The sequence below is a fragment of the Chelonoidis abingdonii genome, chromosome 16, assembly GCF_003597395.2.
Source record: "Chelonoidis abingdonii isolate Lonesome George chromosome 16, CheloAbing_2.0, whole genome shotgun sequence".
Classification (NCBI taxonomy): domain Eukaryota; kingdom Metazoa; phylum Chordata; order Testudines; family Testudinidae; genus Chelonoidis; species Chelonoidis abingdonii.
Genome location: NC_133784.1, coordinates 8,277,981 through 8,295,951, shown reverse-complemented (window position 1 = coordinate 8,295,951; position 17,971 = coordinate 8,277,981). Strand labels below are relative to the sequence as shown.

General features: G+C 56.7%; 1 protein-coding gene across 1 annotated transcript in view; it reads right to left on the bottom strand.

Moving 5' to 3' along the window:
* Positions 1-17,971, bottom strand: part of SPRN (shadow of prion protein) — a 56,560-nt gene that overhangs the window by 566 nt on the left and 38,023 nt on the right. The gene's annotated exons all lie outside the window — the stretch shown is intronic.

The window sequence follows — 17,971 nt, the reverse complement described above, 5'->3', positions numbered from 1 at the left end:
CAGCATTTTGTGTGCTCCCCACGGGGCGCATGGGAGCTTCCGGTTCCACTCCCATTGCACCGCCGAAGAAGGACCTTCTGCCGACATGCCACGGAAAACAGCGGCAGGCAATTGAGCAGCTCAATGACTGCCGCTGTCGCCTGCGGCATTTCGGCGGAGGGTCCTTCTTCGGTGGCACGATGGGAGCGGAACCGGAAGCTCCCGTGCACCCCGTGGGGAGTGCACAAAATGCCGCCTCCCGAATTCTGCCTAGGGCGCCAGAAACTCTGGCGCCGCTCCTGCACGAGCTGTGTTTTGCCCCAGGGTTGGGAGGGCCAGGCGCGGTGCCGGCTTTCAGGCTGGGCTGCAGGGTACCCACACCCCTGCCTCGGCCCCTGACCAGAGCTGGGTGCTAGGGCCGCCAAGAGCGGGTTCAGGCCCCAGTGAAAAAAAATTTTTGGGCCCCCTCCAGCAAGGGCGGACCAGCTAAACAGGGCCAATGAAGCCAGGGAAACCGGGCTCCAGGCCCCTTTCTGGACCGCCAGGCCCCAGTAATTTGTACCGGTTTCCCTCTGCTCCTTGTCCGCCCTGCTGGGTGCTAATGGCAGAGCCCCACCTCTGCTGGCATGGCCAGGCCAAATCTGGGAGGAGCTGCGCCCCTGTGTGCCAGGTCTAAATGTCACTCAAATTTGGAGTGGCCGGGCGGGTAATCCAGGGCCCTGCCTTAGCAACAGTTTGGCTGTGCCTGGCCTGCTGCCCTGAGCGTTACCCTCCCAGCAGGGATCGTCAGCTGGGCTCTGCCTGGGGTTGGCTGATGTGGGGAGTCCACGGGGACTGAATCCCGGGCAAGCAAAGGAACGGCTGTCTCTGAAAGCCAGCCTGGTCAGCCCCAAACTGAACTCTGATTCTGAAATCCCACTCCCTCCCCCGCTGCGCCTCCTGGCCATGATCTACTGCCTCCACCATCAAGGGGGTGCAGAGGTGTGTGGGCAGGCTCAGGAGGTTGTGGGGGGATACAGGGGCTGGAGTGAGGTTGGGGGGCTCTAGGGAATGTGAGGGTGCAGGGGCTGGAAGGCAGTTGAGGAGCTTAGGGAATGTGTGGTGCAGGGGGCTGGAGTAGGGTTGGGGGGCTCAGGGAATGTGGGGGTTCAGGGGGTTGGAGTGAGGTTGGGGGGGCTCTGGGGAATGTGGAAGGGTTGGAGAGTCAGGGAATGTGTGGGTGTGAGAGGGATGGAGTGTAGTTGAGGAGCTCAGGGAATGTGGGGGTTCAGGGGGCTGGAATGGGGTTGAGGGCTCTGAGGAATGTGGGTTTTTGGGGGGTTGGGGTTGGGAGGCTCTGGGAACATGGAGGGGTTGGAGGGCCAGGGAATGGGGGAGAATGGGGGGCTGGAATAGAGTTGGAGGGGCTCAGGGAACATGCAGGGGTGAGGGCTTCAGAGGTTTGGAGGGCAAGAGATAACAGTAGTCATCACCCACTGTTTCACTCTGCCCGGCCAGTCCATCTCCCTGTCCCATAGAGCCCATTTCCGACGTTCCCCTCCAAACACAGCACCCACAGGGGTTGGGCTGGGGGTATAGCAGCAAGGCCTTGCCCTGGCCTTTTGTTTTGCGGGAGCTTAGGTTTGCCATGTGCGGCTGGGCTACGCACTCTGCTGGCATTGCAGGACATGGCGAGGCCCTGACTGGGATCCAGTGCAGAAGACGCCAGGTCCTGGCTGGGAAGCCAGAAGTGGGCACATGGTGCCCGATCCACAGTCTGGCAGCAGGGAACCCTGATGGCAGCGATTTGTCAGACCTTCCACGGCCACGAGTCGATCCAGAGAGGTGGGTGCCACCTTCTGCCTCGAGGGCCTACGGCCCAGTTCTGCCAGGCACAGGGCTCCCTCTGTAGAAACTAATGGGTACACTCCTGGTAGCAAGTGTATGGGGCCCCACTCTGTGTCCTGGTCACCCATGCTCCCACCTGGACCATCACATGGGCACTCAGAGCTGCTGTCCCTGCCAGCAGATTGGCCCCCAGGACTCCAGGCACAAATCAGCGGTAGTACAAGGCCAGGAATGAAAGGAGGACACCATCAGCTCTGGGCACCCCAAACCCCTGGGAGCCACACTGCTGAGGAATATGAGGCAGCAGGGCTTGGACGCCATGGCAGCCCCTGGGTACAGCTGGGCTGGGAGCTGCAGGACAGGGAATGGATGCCCAGGCCTGTAGCCCCGCACACATGAGCCAAGCTTCAGCTGGGCCCTTCACAGAGTCCCCCAGCAGAGGCAGCATGGAGCTGGCTGCAGATCACTGGCAACAGAGTGGGAAGCAGGGTGCCAAGGGGAAGCCCCTTGAGGACGAGGGGTAAGTGCTGCCTGATGGGAAGGGGGTGTGGGGTGCAGAAGAGAAGGCTCGTGCCTGCCTCCTGGAGGGAGTGAGGGATGGAATAGCAGCATCTAGGGTGACCAGACAGCAAATGTGAAAAATCAGGACAGGGAGTGGGAGGTAATAGGAGCCTATATAAGAAAAAGACCCAAAAATTGGGACTGTCCCTATAAAATCGGGACATCTGGTCACCCTATCAGCATCCCCCACTACCAGGCTGGGAGTCAGCAATGCCCCGCAGCTGCTGCTCCCCCCTCCCCTGTATTCGTGCCACGCAGCAGAGCTGTGCCCACACTGATCCCAGCCTCGCCCTCCTCTGAGAGCCAGGCTGCACACGGCACAGGCATTAGCACGCTCGTTTCTAAGCGACGAGAAGTAAATTCAGCTCCAGCAGAGCAGCAAACCCCTTCCCCATAGCCAAGACCTCGGCTTCCCTTGGCACTGGCCCCTCTGGGCCAGGCAGGTGAGAGGCCAGGATGCCCACCCAGGCTTCCCAAGGGCTGCAAAACTCCCAGCCCATCAGCCAGAGACTCCAGTGCCTCTGTGCAGCTGCTCCAAGGGGGAAACCTGCTCTCCAGCCCTGAGCACCTCAACTCCTGCCTTGTCCCTGCTGGTTCCAAGAGGCCAGCCTGCACTGCTTGCGTGGGGCCAGGACTGTGCCAGACAGTCCCGTTCCCGCTGCACTTGCCAGGCTAGCTTTGGCACTATGGTGCCACCTTCCCTGCTGGTCCCCCCAGGTCAGGAAGCTGTGGGTGTCCCTGTATGCTCTGTGGCCGGGGCAGAGTCCTCTGCTGCAGCGGGACTGTACTCGCAGTGCCCAGGACTGTTGCTACGTCCACCTGCAGCATGCCCCATGCTGGACCCAGCAGCACCTGGCTGGGGCAGGTTGTTCCTCTTGGTTTGGATTTGCCCTGATGAGAAGTCAGACCCAGTAAATGGTTACAGCAGCATCCTAGCCTGAATCATGCAGGGCTGGTGTGCCCATGCCTGCCCGCACCAGGCATGCACAAGCCCCCTACACCAAGGGGATCCCATCAGCAGCGAGTGCAGTAATGTCTCAGGTTGACCCCCTCTCCCCAGGACAGGCCAGTGTCTTGCTGGTGACCTCACAGTTCACCCAGCTGCCTCCAAATGTGCCAAGCTGCCACTGTTTATAGCCCCCACCACAGGCAGAGAGCCAGGAACAGGGGTGGGGAGGGGGCAGGGGGTTGAATGAGGAACTAGGAGCAAGGGCAGGTTTGTGGGGAGGGGGCTGAGGGACAGTGAGAGGAGCTGGGTTGCGGGGCAGGAGGCGGGAGGGGACAGGGGCAGAGTTGTGAGGCAGGGAGGGGATGGATGCAGGAAGGGGCTGGAACTTGTGGGGTGGGGCAGATGGGCCAAGACACCCCGCGGCCCGCAGTGGGTCGGGTCACCCTGGAGCCATCCAAGCAGAGTCAGGCTGTGCTCGCTGCCCACTCCCCCGACACAGGCAGCACTAGGCATAGCCCCTCTGCACCCGCAGTCACCAGCATCCAGGCAGGGCCAGCCCCACTCCCCTACCACATGCCCAAGAGGGACAAGGACCCTGCCATCCTCTGCACACACACTCCGTCATCCTGCATGCACACACACACACACCACCATCCTCTGCACAAACACCCTGCCATCCTTTGCACACACCTTTCCATCTTCTGCACACACACCCCTCACACTCTGCCATCCTCTGCACACACACACCCCTCCATCTTCTGCACACACACACCACCATCCTCTGCACAAACACCCCTCACACCCTGCCATCCTCTGCACACACACACCACCATCCTCTGTAAACATCCTACACACACACACACTCCTCCATCTTCTGCACACACACCTTACCATCCTCTGCGCGCACACACACAACCACCGTCTTCTGCACATACATACACACACCACCCTGTCATCCTCTCTCACACACACACACACCATCTGCACACACACACAGAGACATCACCATCTGCACACACACACAGAATCTGCCATCCTCTGCACACCCCCACCACACACCCCGCCATCCTCTGCACACCCCCACCTTCCTCTGCCCGCGCACGCACACGCTGTTCACACACACACACACCATCCTCTGCGCACAAACATACAAACACACACACACACACACACCTGCCATCCTCTGCGCGAGAGCGCGCACACACAAAGACAGACCCAGCTATTGTCCCACGCTGTCTACCGGGCAGGGAGGGGCCAGCCCCGCGGACAAGGCTCCAGCTCCACCTCGGCTCCGCGCTGCCGATGGACGCTGCAGGCACGAGGGACCCCCAGTCCCGGCCTCAGCTCCTGGATCCCCGGTGCAGAGGCGGCGGCGCTGGCAGCCCCGCCCTCTCCTGCTCCGCCCAGGACTCCTCCCCGCCCAGCACTACGAGCGGAGCTGGGGGGAGGGAGAGCTGGGTGGTTTGCTAGGGGCGGGGGCTGTGGTGTTCAACGGTGCTCTGTGTGTGTGTGTGTGAAGGGGGGTGTATGGTGTGACCCGGGTTCTCTGCGTGGGGGTTGTGGTGTGGCACGTGTGGTCTGTGTGTGCGGGAGGGAAGGGGGGGGGGGTTGCGGTGTGGCGCGGGTGCTCCGTGTGTGGAGTCGTGGTGTGGCACAGGTGCTCTGTGTGTTGGGTTGTGGTGTGGCCTGGGTGCTCTGTGTCGGGGCTGTGGTGTGGCACGGGTGCTTAGTGTGCACGTGGCAGTTTTGGTGTGGGTGCTCTGTGTGGGAGGCTGCAGTGTGGCACAGGTGCTCTGTGTGAGGGGCTGCTGTGTGGCATGGGTGCTCTATGTGTTGGGTTGCAGTGTGGCATGGGGGGGTTGTGGTGTGGCCTGGGTGCTCTGTGGGGTTGTGGTGTGGCACAGGTGCTCTGTTTAGGGGGTTGTGAAGTGGGTGCTCTATCTGTCAGGAGTTGCAGTGTGGCACAGGTGCTCTGTGTATGGGGATGCTGTGTGGTATGAGTGCTCTATGTGGGAGGGGTTGTGGTGTGGCACAGGTGTGTGTTAGGGGGAGTTGCAGTGTGACATGGGTGCTCTGTGTGAGGGGTTTGTGATGTGGTATGGTGCTCTGTGTGGGACTTGTGGTGTGGCACTGGTGCTCTGTGTTTGGAGGGCTGGGATGTGGCACAGGTGCTCTATGGGGTGGGTTGTGGTGTGGTACGGGTGCTCTGTGTGTGGGGAATGTGGTGTGGAATGGGTGCTCTGTGTGAGAGTTGTGGTGTGGCACGAGTGCTCTGTATTGAGGAGATGCAATGTGGCGTGAGTTGTGTGTTGGGAGTTGCAGTGTGGTATGGGTGCTCTGGGGGAGAAGGCTGCAGTGTGGCACAAGTGCTCTATGTGGGGGGGTTGTGATGTGACACGGGTGCTCTGTGCAGAGGGGATTGTGGTGTGGCACATGCTCTGCGTGTGGAGCTGCGGTGCGGCATAGGTGCTCTGTGTGTCGTGGGGTTGCAGTGTGGCACAGGTGCTCTGTGTGGGGCGGTTGCTCTTTGGGGGAAGTTGTGGTGTGGCACAGGTGTTCTATGTGGAGGTGTGTGGTGTGGCCTGGGTGCTCTGTGTTGGGGAGATGTGGTGTGGCATGGGTGCTGTGTGTGTGTGTTGGTGCGGTGGGCTCTTATTTTAGTGACACCCCCATCATTCCCACAGAATCGTTTTGCCAAGTCCCCACCATCCCTCCCTCCCCCTCTCAGTGCTGCAGACGATGATGAAGACTGACATCTATATCTGGGGCACGGCTGGATTATACCGCAGTATGCGATGGCGGGACTCACTGTATTTTCAGGAGAATATATGTGAAGCAGTTGGGATTAGAGGGGGCAGTGAGCTGCGGAGCCCTCTAGGGGGAGGAGTCGATGGGGAGAGGTGCGGGGGTGAGTCGGGATAGGGCCAGGGAGGGGACATGCGGGCAGATTGGCAGGGGATTAGGGGGGAGACAGGGCATGCTTCCTTGTCTTCCTCCTGCTATTGCTGGGAGTCCCACCCCCCACTATGGTGATGGAGGGCTGGAGGGGGGCTCAGGAATGGTGCAAAGAGGGTTGCAGTTGGGGCCTGGCATGTCCTCTGTGTGCCCAGGCTGAGCTCTTGTGCGTGCTCTGAGACTGGGGCTTGTAGCAGCACAACTATCTTAAAGGGACAGCCAGAACCCCATACTGGGCACAGAGAAACCCAGAGCATGATCACTTGGGCCTATGGGGAGGAATTTGCTGTTTATTCTTGTGTGCATGGGTGCTTATCAATACATTAGAAGCAAGAAGAAGACCAAGGACAGGGTAGGCCCACTGCTCAGTGAGGAGGGAGAAACAGTAACAGGAAACTTGGAAATGGCAGAGATGCTTAATGACTTCTTTGTTTTGGTCTTCACTGAGAAGTCTGAAGGAATGTCTAACATAGTGAATGCTTATGGGAAGGGGGTAGGTTTAGAAGATAAAATAAAAAAAGAGCAAGTTAAAAATCACTTAGAAAAGTTAGATGCCTGCAAGTCACCAGGGCCTGATGAAATGCATCCTAGAATATTCAAGGAGTTAATAGAGGAGGTATCTGAGCCTCTAGCTATTATCTTTGGAAAGTCATGGGAGACGGGAGAGATCCCAGAAGACTGGAAAAGGGCAAATATAGTGCCCATCTGTAAAAAGGGAAATAAAAACAACCCAGGAAACTACAGACCAGTTAGTTTAACTTCTGTGCCAGGGAAGATAATGGAGCAAGTAATTAAAGAAATCATCTGCAAACACTTGGAAGGTGGTAAGGTGATAGGGAATAGCCAGCATGGATTTGTAAAGAACAAATCGTGTCAAACCAATCTGATAGCTTTCTTTGATAGGATAACGAGCCTTGTGGATAAGGGAGAAGCGGTGGATGTGGTATACCTAGACTTTAGTAAGGCATTTGATACGGTCTCGCATGATATCCTTATCGATAAACTAGGCAAATACAATTTAGATGGGGCTACTATAAGGTGGGTGCATAACTGGCTGGATAACCGTACTCAGAGAGTAGTTATTAATGGCTCCCAATCCTGCTGGAAAGGTATAATAAGTGGGGTTCCGCAGGGGTCTGTTTTGGGACCGGCTCTGTTCAATATCTTCATCAACGACTTAGATGTTGGCATAGAAAGTACGCTTATTAAGTTTGCGGACGATACCAAACTGGGAGGGATTGCAACTGCTTTGGAGGACAGGGTCAAAATTCAAAATGATCTGGACAAATTGGAGAAATGGTCTGAGGTAAACCGGATGAAGTTCAATAAAGACAAATGCAAAGTGCTCCACTTAGGAAGGAACAATCAGTTTCACACATACAGAATGGGAAGAGACTGTCTAGGAAGGAGTATGGCAGAAAGAGATCTAGGGGTCATAGTGGACCACAAGCTAAATATGAGTCAACAGTGTGATACTGTTGCAAAAAAAGCAAACGTGATTCTGGGATGCATTAACAGGTGTGTTGTAAACAAGACACGAGAAGTCATTCTTCCGCTCTGCTCTGCGCTGGTTAGGCCTCAACTGGAGTATTGTGTCCAGTTCTGGGCACCGCATTTCAAGAAAGATGTGGAGAAATTGGAGAGGGTCCAGAGAAGAGCAACAAGAATGATTAAAGGTCTTGAGAACATGACCTATGAAGGAAGGCTGAAAGAATTGGGTTTATTTAGTTTGGAAAAGAGAAGACTGAGAGGGGACATGATAGCAGTTTTCAGGTATCTAAAAGGGTGTCATCAGGAGGAGGGAGAAAACTTGTTCACCTTAGCCTCTAATGATAGAACAAGAAGCAATGGGCTTAAACTGCAGCAAGGGAGATTTAGGTTGGACATTAGGAAAAAGTTCCTAACTGTCAGGGTAGTTAAACACTGGAATAAATTGCCTAGGGAGGTTGTGGAATCTCCATCTCTGGAGATATTTAAGAGTAGGTTAGATAAATGTCTATCAGGGATGGTCTAGACAGTATTTGGTCCTGCCATGAGAGCAGGGGACTGGACTCGATGACCTCTCGAGGTCCCTTCCAGTCCTAGAGTCTATGAATCTATGTGTGTGCGCAAATGTGTGTGGGTGCTTGCCTGCGGGGGTGGGTGGGTACACCTGTGTGTGTGTGCAGATGGGGGTGGTACACATGTGTGTGTGCAGGAGTGGGAGGGTACATGTATGTAGGTGTGGGGGGAGGTGCATGCATGCATATATATGCATGCCTATGTTTGGGGACATGTGTGCTGGGCTGTACATGTGTCTGCACAGAGGGGGTGGAGATGTTATTTACAGAATCACAAAAGAGCTGGAACATTCCTCCATCCAGCTGCAGGGGTTAGCACAGATTGTTCCAGTGACAGAGGCATTCTCCCGTGCTTTGTCCACCCCCGAGCAATGGGCTTCCACCACTCTTGTTGTCTCTCATCAGCTCACTCCTAGGAATCATCTCTGGCTGTTTGTGGAAGGCTTGGTTATGTGACTGCCTTGCCTTTGTTTTCTAGGTACTGCACAGTTACACCTGTAAAGACTGTGCTGGGAGTGGCACATGAGCATGAGTACCAACCTCATGGCAGACGGTTAAGAAGCAGGGCACACTCCCAAACTGGCTGTGAGTTCTATCCTTCCATTTCACCAACCAGCTATCAAACATAAACTCCTCAGGCACTATAACAGCCTAACCATGGAGACACAGGCAGTCCCCTCACTGCTCTGATTTGTCTTGCCAACCAGGTGAATCTGCCTTTGATAGATGGGCCCTTACACCAAGAATCAGAGCAATATTCAGGTTCCTTCCAGAACCAAAGGACCAGCCACTTACATCAGGTCAATTGGACCTTAGATCTCATACCAAAGACAACGCTTGTAGCCAATCCCATGATCACTCCTGTGCTCGGTTCCAGCCAATCCACAAGCCAGGAACTGGCCATGTGATTCCCGCAGCAGGTATATAAGCCCTACAGGAGCAACAACAGCTTAGTCTGCTCAGTGTGACTTCAGGGTTTGGAACTCTCTCCTACCTGATGGTGGCAAAACTCCCCAGGCCTTAGCCTGCCCCTGCCTTGCTCCCACTCCCACAGCCTTGCTTTGGCCACTCTGGACTCCTAATTCTGGCTCTGACCATTAGGCCTGACCATCTCCATCCTGGTTTCCAATGCACATCTCTGTACAAGGCAGGCTGCTGACCTAACATTTTGCAGGCTTGTGAGTATCTGATCTTTGCTCATGAGCATTTGATTAGTTGAAGGATTGATGCAGGGAGCACATGGTATTTCACACATGTTACTCTAGCACACTCATGGCCAAAATGGAATCTGCTCTCCCAGCAGTTCCTGCCAAGAAAAGGTGCCCTTGGGAATGCAGTAGGGAAATTCCCTTCCCCCCCACTTGGGTCACCAGTTCCAAAGCCCCTGGAGTAAACGCACACCCTGGAATAGTACAATGAATATAGGAAAGGGCCCTTGGAGCTACCGTTAGGGTTCCCATGGCTAGGGCACCTGGAGCTAAGGCTAGGGTTCCCAAGGGTAGGGCCGGTGAATCTAGGGTTAGGGTCCCCATGGGTAGGGCCTGTGGAGCTAAGGTTAGGGTTCCCATGCTTAGGGCCTGTGGAGCTAGGGTTAGGGTTCTCATGGGTAGGGCCCGTGGAGAGAGGGTTATGGGTCCTATGGGCAGGGCCCTTGGAGCTAGGCTTAGGGGTCCTACGGGCAGGGCCCATGTGGCTATGGTTAGGGGTCCTATAGGCAGGGCCCCTGGAGCTAGGGTAAGGGGTTCTGTGGGCAGGGCCTCTGGAGTTAGGGGTAGGGGTTTTATGGACAAGGCCCCTGGAGCTAGGCTTAGGGGTCCTATGGCAAGGGCCCCTGGAGCTAGGGTGAGGGTTTCTATGGGAAGGGCCCTTGGAGCTAGGGTTAGGGTTCCCATGGGTAGTTCCCGTGGAGCTAGGGTAAGGGTTCCTATCAGTAGGGCCCCTGGAGCTAGGGGTAGGGTTCCTATGGGTAGGGCCCCTGTAGCTAGGGTTAGCGTTCCTATTGGTAGGGACCCAGGAGCTAGGGATAGGGTTCCTATGGGTTGGGATCTAGAGCTAGGGTTAGAGGTCCTATGGGTAGGGTCCCTGGAGCCAGAGATAGGGGTCCTATGGGTAGGGTCCCTGGAGCCAGGGATAGGGGTCCAATGGGTAGGGCCCTTGGAGCTAGGGTTAAGGGTCCTATGGGTAGGGCCATGGAGCTAGGGATAGGGTTCCCATGAGTAGGGCCCCTGGAGCTAGGGATAGGGGTCCTATGCGAAGGGCTAGTGTTGGGGGTACCATGGGTAGGGCCTTTCGAGCTAGGGTTGGAGTTCCCATGGGTAGGGCACCTGGAGCTAACATTAGGGTTCCCATAGGTAGGGGCCTTGAATCTAGTATTAGGGTTCCCATCGGTAGGGTCCGTGGAGCTAGGGTTAGTGTTCCCATGGGAAGGGCCCTTGGAGCCAGGGTTAGGGTTCCCATGGGCAGGGCCCATGGAGCTATGGTTAGGGTTACGATGGGTAGAGCCTATGGAGCTTGGGTTAGGGTTCCCATGAGTAGACCCTGTGGAGCTAGGTTTAGAGTTCCCATGGATAGGGCCCCTGGAGCTAGGGTTAGGGTCCTTATGGGTAGGGACCCTGGAGCTAGGGTTAGGGGTCCTATGGTTAAGGCCTGTGGAGCTAGGATTAGGTGTCCTATGTGGAGGGCCCCTGGAGCTAGGGTTAGGGGTCCTATGAGTAGTGCCCGTGGATCTAGGGTTAGGGGTCCTATGGGCAGGGCCCTTGGAGCTAGGGTTAGGGGTTCTATGGGGAGGGCTCGTTGAACTAGGGATAGGAGTCCTATGGAAAGGGCCTCTGGAGTTGGTGTTAGGGGATAGGCAGAGACCTTGGAGCTAGGGTTAGGGGTCCTATGGGCAGGGACCCTGGAGGTAGAGTTAGGACTCCTATGGGCAGGGCCTCTGGAGCTAGTTTTAGGGGTCCTATTCGTAGGGCCAGTGGAGCAAGGGTTAGGTGTCCTATGGGCAGGGCCCCTGGAGCTATGGTTTGAGGTCCTATGGGCCCCCGGAGGTAGGGTGAGGGTTCTTATGTGCAAGGCTCTTGGAGCAAGGGTTTGGGGTCCTATGGGCAGGGCCTTTGGAGCTAGCTTTAGAGGTCCTATGGACAGGGCCCTTGGAGTTAGGATTTGGGGTCCTATGGGCAGGGACCCTGGAGCTAGGATTTGGGGTCCTATAGGCACGGCCCCTGCAGCTAACGTTAGAGGTCCTATGGGCAGAGACCCTGGATCTAGGGTTAGGGGACCTATGGGCAGAGTCCCTGGAGCTAGGGATAGGGGTATTATGGGCAGGGCCCCTGGAGCTAGGGTTAGGGGTCCTATGGGCAGGGCCTGTGGAGCTAGGGTTAGGGGATGGGAAAAGCCCCTAGAACTAGTGTTATGGGTCCTATGGGCAGAGCCCTTGGACCGAGGATTAGGCGTCCTATGGGCAGGGGCCTTGGACCTACGATTAGAGATCCTATGGGCAGGGACCCTGGAACCAGTGTTAGGAGTCCAATGGGTAGCGCCCCTGCAGCTAGGGCTAGGAGTCCTATGGGTAGGGCCCCAGAACTGAGGTTTGGTGTCCTGCCGATAGGGCCCCTGGAGCTAGGGTTTTGGGTCTACCGCAGGGAACCTGCAGTTAGGGTTAGGAGTCCTATGGGCAGGGCCCCTGGAGCTAAGGTTATGGTTCCTATGGGTAGGGGTCTTGGAGCTAGGGTTAAGGTTCCTGTGGGCAAGGTCTCTGGAGCTAGAGTTTGGTGTCCTATGGACAGGGCCCCTGGATGTAGGGTTAGAGGTCCTATGGGAAGGGCCTCTGGAGCTAGGGTTAGGCATCCTATGGGCAGGGTCCCTGGAGCTAGAGTTTGGTGTCCTACGGGGAGGGGCCCAGGATGTAGGATTTGGGGTCCTATGGGCATGGGCCCTGGAGCTACGGTGAGGGTTCCTATGGGCAGTGCCCATGGGGCTAGAGTTAGGGGTCCTAAGGACAGGCCGCTGGAGCTAGGGATAGGGGTCCTGTAGGCAGGGCCCCAGGAGCTAGGGATAGGGGTCCTGTGGGCAGGGTCCCTGGAGGTAGGGTTAGGGGTTCTGTGGTCAGGGCCCCAGGAGCTAGTGTAAGGGATCCTATTGGCAGGGCTACTGGAGCTAGGGTTAGGAGTCCAATGCACAGGGCCCATGGAGCTAGGGTTAGGGGTCCTATGGGTAGAGTCCCTGGAGCTAGGGTTAGGGGTCCCATGGGCAAGTGCTCTCGTGCTAGCGTTAGGGGAGCAATGGGCAGGGCACCTGGAGCTAGGGTTAGGGGTCCTATGGGTAGGGTCCCTGGAGCTAGGGTTAGTGGTTTTATGGGTAGGGTCCCTGGAGCTAGGCATATGATTCCTGGAATTAGTTCTAGGGGTCCTATGAGCAGGACCCTGAAGCTAGGGTTTGGGGTCCAATGGTCAGGGGCCCTTGAGCCAGGGTTAGAGGTCCCATGGGCAGGGGTTCTGGAGCTAGGCTTAGGGGTCCTATGGGCAGGGCCCCTGCAGCTATCGTTAGGAGTCCTATGATAGGGCTCTTGGAGATAGGGTTAGCGGTCCTATGCGTAGAGCTTCTAGAGCTAGGGTTAGAGATCCTGTGGGTAGGGCCCCTGGAGTTAGAGTTTGGGGTCCTATGGACAGGTCCCCTCGTCCTAGGGTTAGAGGAGCAATGGGCAGGGCACCAGGAGCTAGAGTTAGAAGTCCTATGGGTAGGGTCCCTGGAGGTAGTGTTAGGAGTAGTATGGGCAGGGGACGTGGAACTTGGGTTACGGGTCCAATGCGCAGGGCCAATGGAGCCAGGGTTAGTGGTCCTATGATACGGCCCCTGGATCTAGGGTTAGGGGTCCTATGGGTAGGGCCACTGGAGCTAGGGATTGAGAGTCTATGGGTTGGGCCCTTGGAGCTAGGGTTAGGGGTCCTATGGGCAGGGCTCCTGGAGCTAGGTTTAGGGGACCTATGGACAGGACCCTGGAGCTAGGGTTAAGGGTCCTATGGGCAGGGCCCCTGCAGCTAGGTTTCGGGGTCCTATGGGTAGGGCCCATGGAGTTTGGGTTTGGAGTCCTATGGGTAAGGCCCCTGGAGCTAGTGTTAGGGGTCTTATGGCTAGGACCCCTGGAGCTAGGATTAGCGGTCCTATGGGTAGGGCCCCTGCTGCTAGGGTTAGGGGTCCTATGGGCAGGGCCCCTAGAACTAAGGTTAGGGGACCTATGGGCAGGGACCTTGGAGCTTTGGTTAGGGGTCCTATGGGCAGGTCCCTTGGAGCTGGAGTTAGGGATCCTATGGGCAGGGCCCCTGGAGCTAAGGTTAGAAGTCCTATGGGTAGGGCATCTGCACCTAGGATTAGGGGTCCTATGGGCAGGGTCCGTTGACAGGATTAGGCTCCCTATGGGGAGTGCCCTGCAGTTAGGGTTAGGGGTCCTATGGCAGGTCTTCTGCAGCTAGGGTTAGACGTCCTATGGGCTGGGCCCCTGCAGCTAAGGTTAGAGGTCCTATGGGCAGGGCCCCTGCAGCAAGAGATAGAGGTCCTATTGGCAGGGCCCCTGTAGCTAGCTTTAGGAGTCCTATCGGCAGGGCTACTGGAGCTGGGGTTAGAGGTCCTATGGGTAGGGCCCCCACAGCTAGTGTTAGGGTTCCTATGGTAGGGTCCCTGCAGCTAGGGTAAAAAGTCCTATGGGCAGGGCTCCTCGAACTAGGGATAGGGGTCTTATGGGCAGGGCCCTTGGAGCTAGGGTTAGGGGTCCTATGGGCAGGGCCCTTGGAGCTAGGTTTAGAGGTCCTATGGGCAGGGCTCCTGGAGCTCAGGTTATGGGTCCTATTTTCAGGGCCCATGCAGCTAAGGTTAGGTGTCCTAATGGGTAGGTCCCCTGGAGCTAGGGTTAGGAGTCTCATGGGTAGGGCCCTTGAAGCTAAGGTTAGGGGTCCTATGGGTAGGTTCCCTGCAGCAAGGGTTAGTTGTCCTATTTGTAGGACTCCTGCAGCTAGGGTTAGGTGTCCTATGGGTATGGTCCCTGCAGCTAGAGTTAGGTGTCCTATGCACAGGGCCCCTTCAGCTAGGGTTAGGGGTACTATGAGCAGGGCCCCTGGTGCTAGGAATCTGGTTCCTATGGGCAGAGCTCCTGTAACTAGGGTTAGTGGTCCTATGGGCAGGGTCCTTGAAGCTAGGGTTAGGAGTCCTACGGCAGGGCCCCTGCAACTAGGATTAGAGGTCCTATGGGCAGGGCCCTTGGTGCTTGGGTTAGGTGTTCTATGGGCAGGGTCCCTGGAGCTAAGGTAAGCTGTCCTATGGGCAGGGCCCCTGCAGCTAGGGTTAGGGGTCCTATGGACTGTAGCCCTGCAGCTAGGGTTAGGGGTCCTATTGGGAGGGCCCCTGGAGCTTGAGTTAGATGTCCAGTGCTCAGGGCCCTTGGAGCAAGGGTTAGGGTTCCTATGCATATGGCCCTTGGAGCTAGGGTTAGGGGTCCTATGGGTAGGGCCACTGGAGCTAGGGATAGGATTCCTATGGGTAGGGCCCTTGGAGCTAGGGATAGGATTCCTATGGGTAGGGCCACTGGAGCTAGGGATAGGATTCCTATGGGCAGGGCCCTTGGAGCTAGGGATAGGATTCCTATGGGTAGGGCCACTGGAGCTAGGGATAGGATTCCTATGGGCAGGGCCCCTGGAGCTAGGGTAAGAGATCCTATGGGCAGAGCCTCTACAGCTAGGATTAGGGTTCCGATCAGTAGGGCCCCTGGAACTTTGGATAGGGGTCCTATGTATAGGGCTTTTGGAGCTAGGAATTGGAGACCTATGGGCAGAGACCTTGGAGTTACGGTTAGGGGTCCTATGGGCAGGGACCTTGGAGCTAGGGTTAGGGGGTCTATGGGCAGGGCTCCTGGAGCTAGGGTTAGGGGTCTTACGGATAGGGCACCTGGAGCTAGGGTGAGGGTTTCTATGGGCAAGGCCCTTGGAGCTAGGGTTAGGGTTCCTGTGGGCAGGGCCCTTGGAGCTAGGATTCTATAGGCGGGGGCCCTGCAGCTAGGGTTAGGGGTCCTATGGGTTGGGCCCATGGAGCTAGGGTTTGGGGTCCTATGGGTAAGGCCCCTGGACCTATAGTTAGGGGTCTTATAATTAGGGTCCTTGAAGCTAGGGTTAGGGGTCCTATGGGCAGGGCCCCTGTAGCTAGGGTTAAGGGTCCTATGGGTTGGGCCCATAGAGCTAGGGTTTGGGGTCCTGTGGGTAAGGCCCCTGGACCTATAGTTAGGGGTCTTATAATTAGGGTCCTTGGAGCTAGGGTTAAGGGTCTTATGGGCAGGGCCCCTGCAGCTAGGGTTAGGGGTCCTATGGGCAGGGCCCCTGCAGCTAGGGTTAAGGGTCATATGGGCAAGGTCCCTGGTCTAGGTTTAAGAGTCCTATAGTCAGGGTCCGTGGAGCTAGGGTTCGGGTTCCTATGGGAAGGGCCCTTGGAACTAGAGATAGGGGTCCTATGGGCAGGTCCCTGGAGCTAGGGTTAGGGTTCCTATAGGTAGGGCACCTGTGCTAGGGTTAGGGGTCCTATAGGTACCGCCCCTGGAGGTATGAATAGGGGTCCTATGGATAGAGCCCCTGGAGCTAGGGAGATGGGTCCTATTGGCAAGTCCACTGAAGATAGGGTTCGGTGTGCTATGAGCAGGGCTTCTGGAACTAGGGTTAGGGGTACTATGGGCAGGGCCCCTGGAGCTAGGGTTAGTAGTCCTCTGGGCAGGGCCCCTCTACCTAGGGTTATCGTCCTATATGTAGGGACCCTGGAGCTTATTTTAGGGGTCCTATGGGTAGGGCCCTTGGAGCTAGGCTTAGGGGTCCTATTGGTTGGGCCCCTGAAGCTAGGGATCGAGGTCCTATGTGCAGGGCCCCTGGAGCTAGGGATAGGGTCCTATGGACAGGGCCCCTGGAGCTAGGATTTGGGGTCCTATGGGCAGGGCCCCTGGAACTAGGGTTAGGGGTCCTATGGGTAGGGCCCCTGGAACTAGGGTTAGGGGTCCTATCGGCAGAGCCCCTGAAGTTAGGGTTAGGGATCCTATGGGTAGATAGGTTTGAGATAGGTTTAGGGGCACTATGGATAGGTCCTCTGGAGCTATAGTTAGTGGTCCTATGCATAGAGCCTCTGGAGCTAGGGTTAGGGATCCTATTCTTAGGGCCCCTGGAGCTAGAGATAGGGGTCCTATGGGCAGGACCCCTGGAGCTAGGGTTAGGGGTCCTATGCCTAGGTCACCTGCTGCTAGGTTAAGATTCCTATGGATAGGGCTTTTGGAGCTAGGGTTAGGGGTCCTATGCACAGGGCCTCCGCAGCAAGGGTTAGTGGTCCTATGGGTAGGGCCCCTGCAGCTATGATTAGGGATACTATGTGTATGGCCCCTGGAGCAAGGGATAGGAGTCCAATGGTCAGGGCCCCTGGAGCTAAGGTTAGTCTCCTGTGGGCAGGGCCTCTGGAGCTAGCGTTAAGAGTCCTATGGGCATGGCCCCTGCAGCTGTGGTAAGGGGACCTATGGCCAGGGACCTTGGAGGTATGGTTAGAGATCATATTCGTAGGCCCTTGGAGCTAGGGTTAGGGGTCCTATGTGTAGGGACCCTGGAGCTAGGTTAGGATTCCTATGGGCAGGGCCCCTGGAGCTAGGGTTAGGGTTCCTATGGGTAGGGCTCCTGGAGCTATGGATAGGGGTCCTATGGGTAGAGTCCGTGGAGATAGAGTTAGGGGTCCTGTGGCTAGGGCCCATGGAGCTAGGGTTACGGGTCCTATGAGCAGGGTCCCAGGAGCTAAAGTTGGAGGTCCTATGGGAAGGGCTCCCGGAGGTTGGGTTAGAGGTCCTATGGGCAGGGGTCTTGCAGCTAGGGTTAGGGGTAAAATGTGTTGCGCACCTGGAGCTAGGGTTAGGGTTCCTATGTGTTGGGCCGCTGGAGCTAGGGATAGGGGTCCTATGGGTAAAGCCCGTGGAGCTAGGGTTAGAGGTCCTATGCGTAGGGCCTCTTTAGTTAGGGATAGTGGTCCTATATCAGGGACCCTGGAGCTAGGGTTAGGAGTCCTATGAGTAAGGCACCTGAAGCTATGGTTAGGGGTACTATGGGCTGGGCCCCTGGAGTTAGGTTTAGGGCTCATATGGGTAGGGCCCCTAGAGTTAGGATTAGCAGTCCTATGCGTAGGGCCCTGGAGCTAGGCTTAGGGTTCCAATGGGCAGGACCCCTGGAGCTAGGGTTAGGGGTCTTATGGGCAGGGTCGCTGGACCTATTATTAGCCGTCCTATGCGTAGGGCCCCTGGAGCTAGGGTTAGGGGTCCTGTGTGTAGAGTCCCTGGAGTTAGAGATTGAGGTCCTTTGTGTATGGCCACTAGAGCTAGGGTTAGGGGTCCTGTGGGCAGGGCCGCTGGAGCTTGGGTTAGGGGTCCTATGGCAGGGCCCTTACAGATAGGGATAGGGATCCTATGCGTCGTACCCCTGGAACTATTGTTAGGAGTCCTATGGGCAGGGCACCTGGAGCTAGGGTTAGCGTTCCTAAGAGTAGTGTCCCTGGAGCTAGGTATAGGGTTCCTATGGGCAGGGCACCTGGAGCTAGGGTTAGCGTTCCTAAGAGTAGTGTCCCTGGAGCTAGGTATAGGGTTCCTATGGGCAGG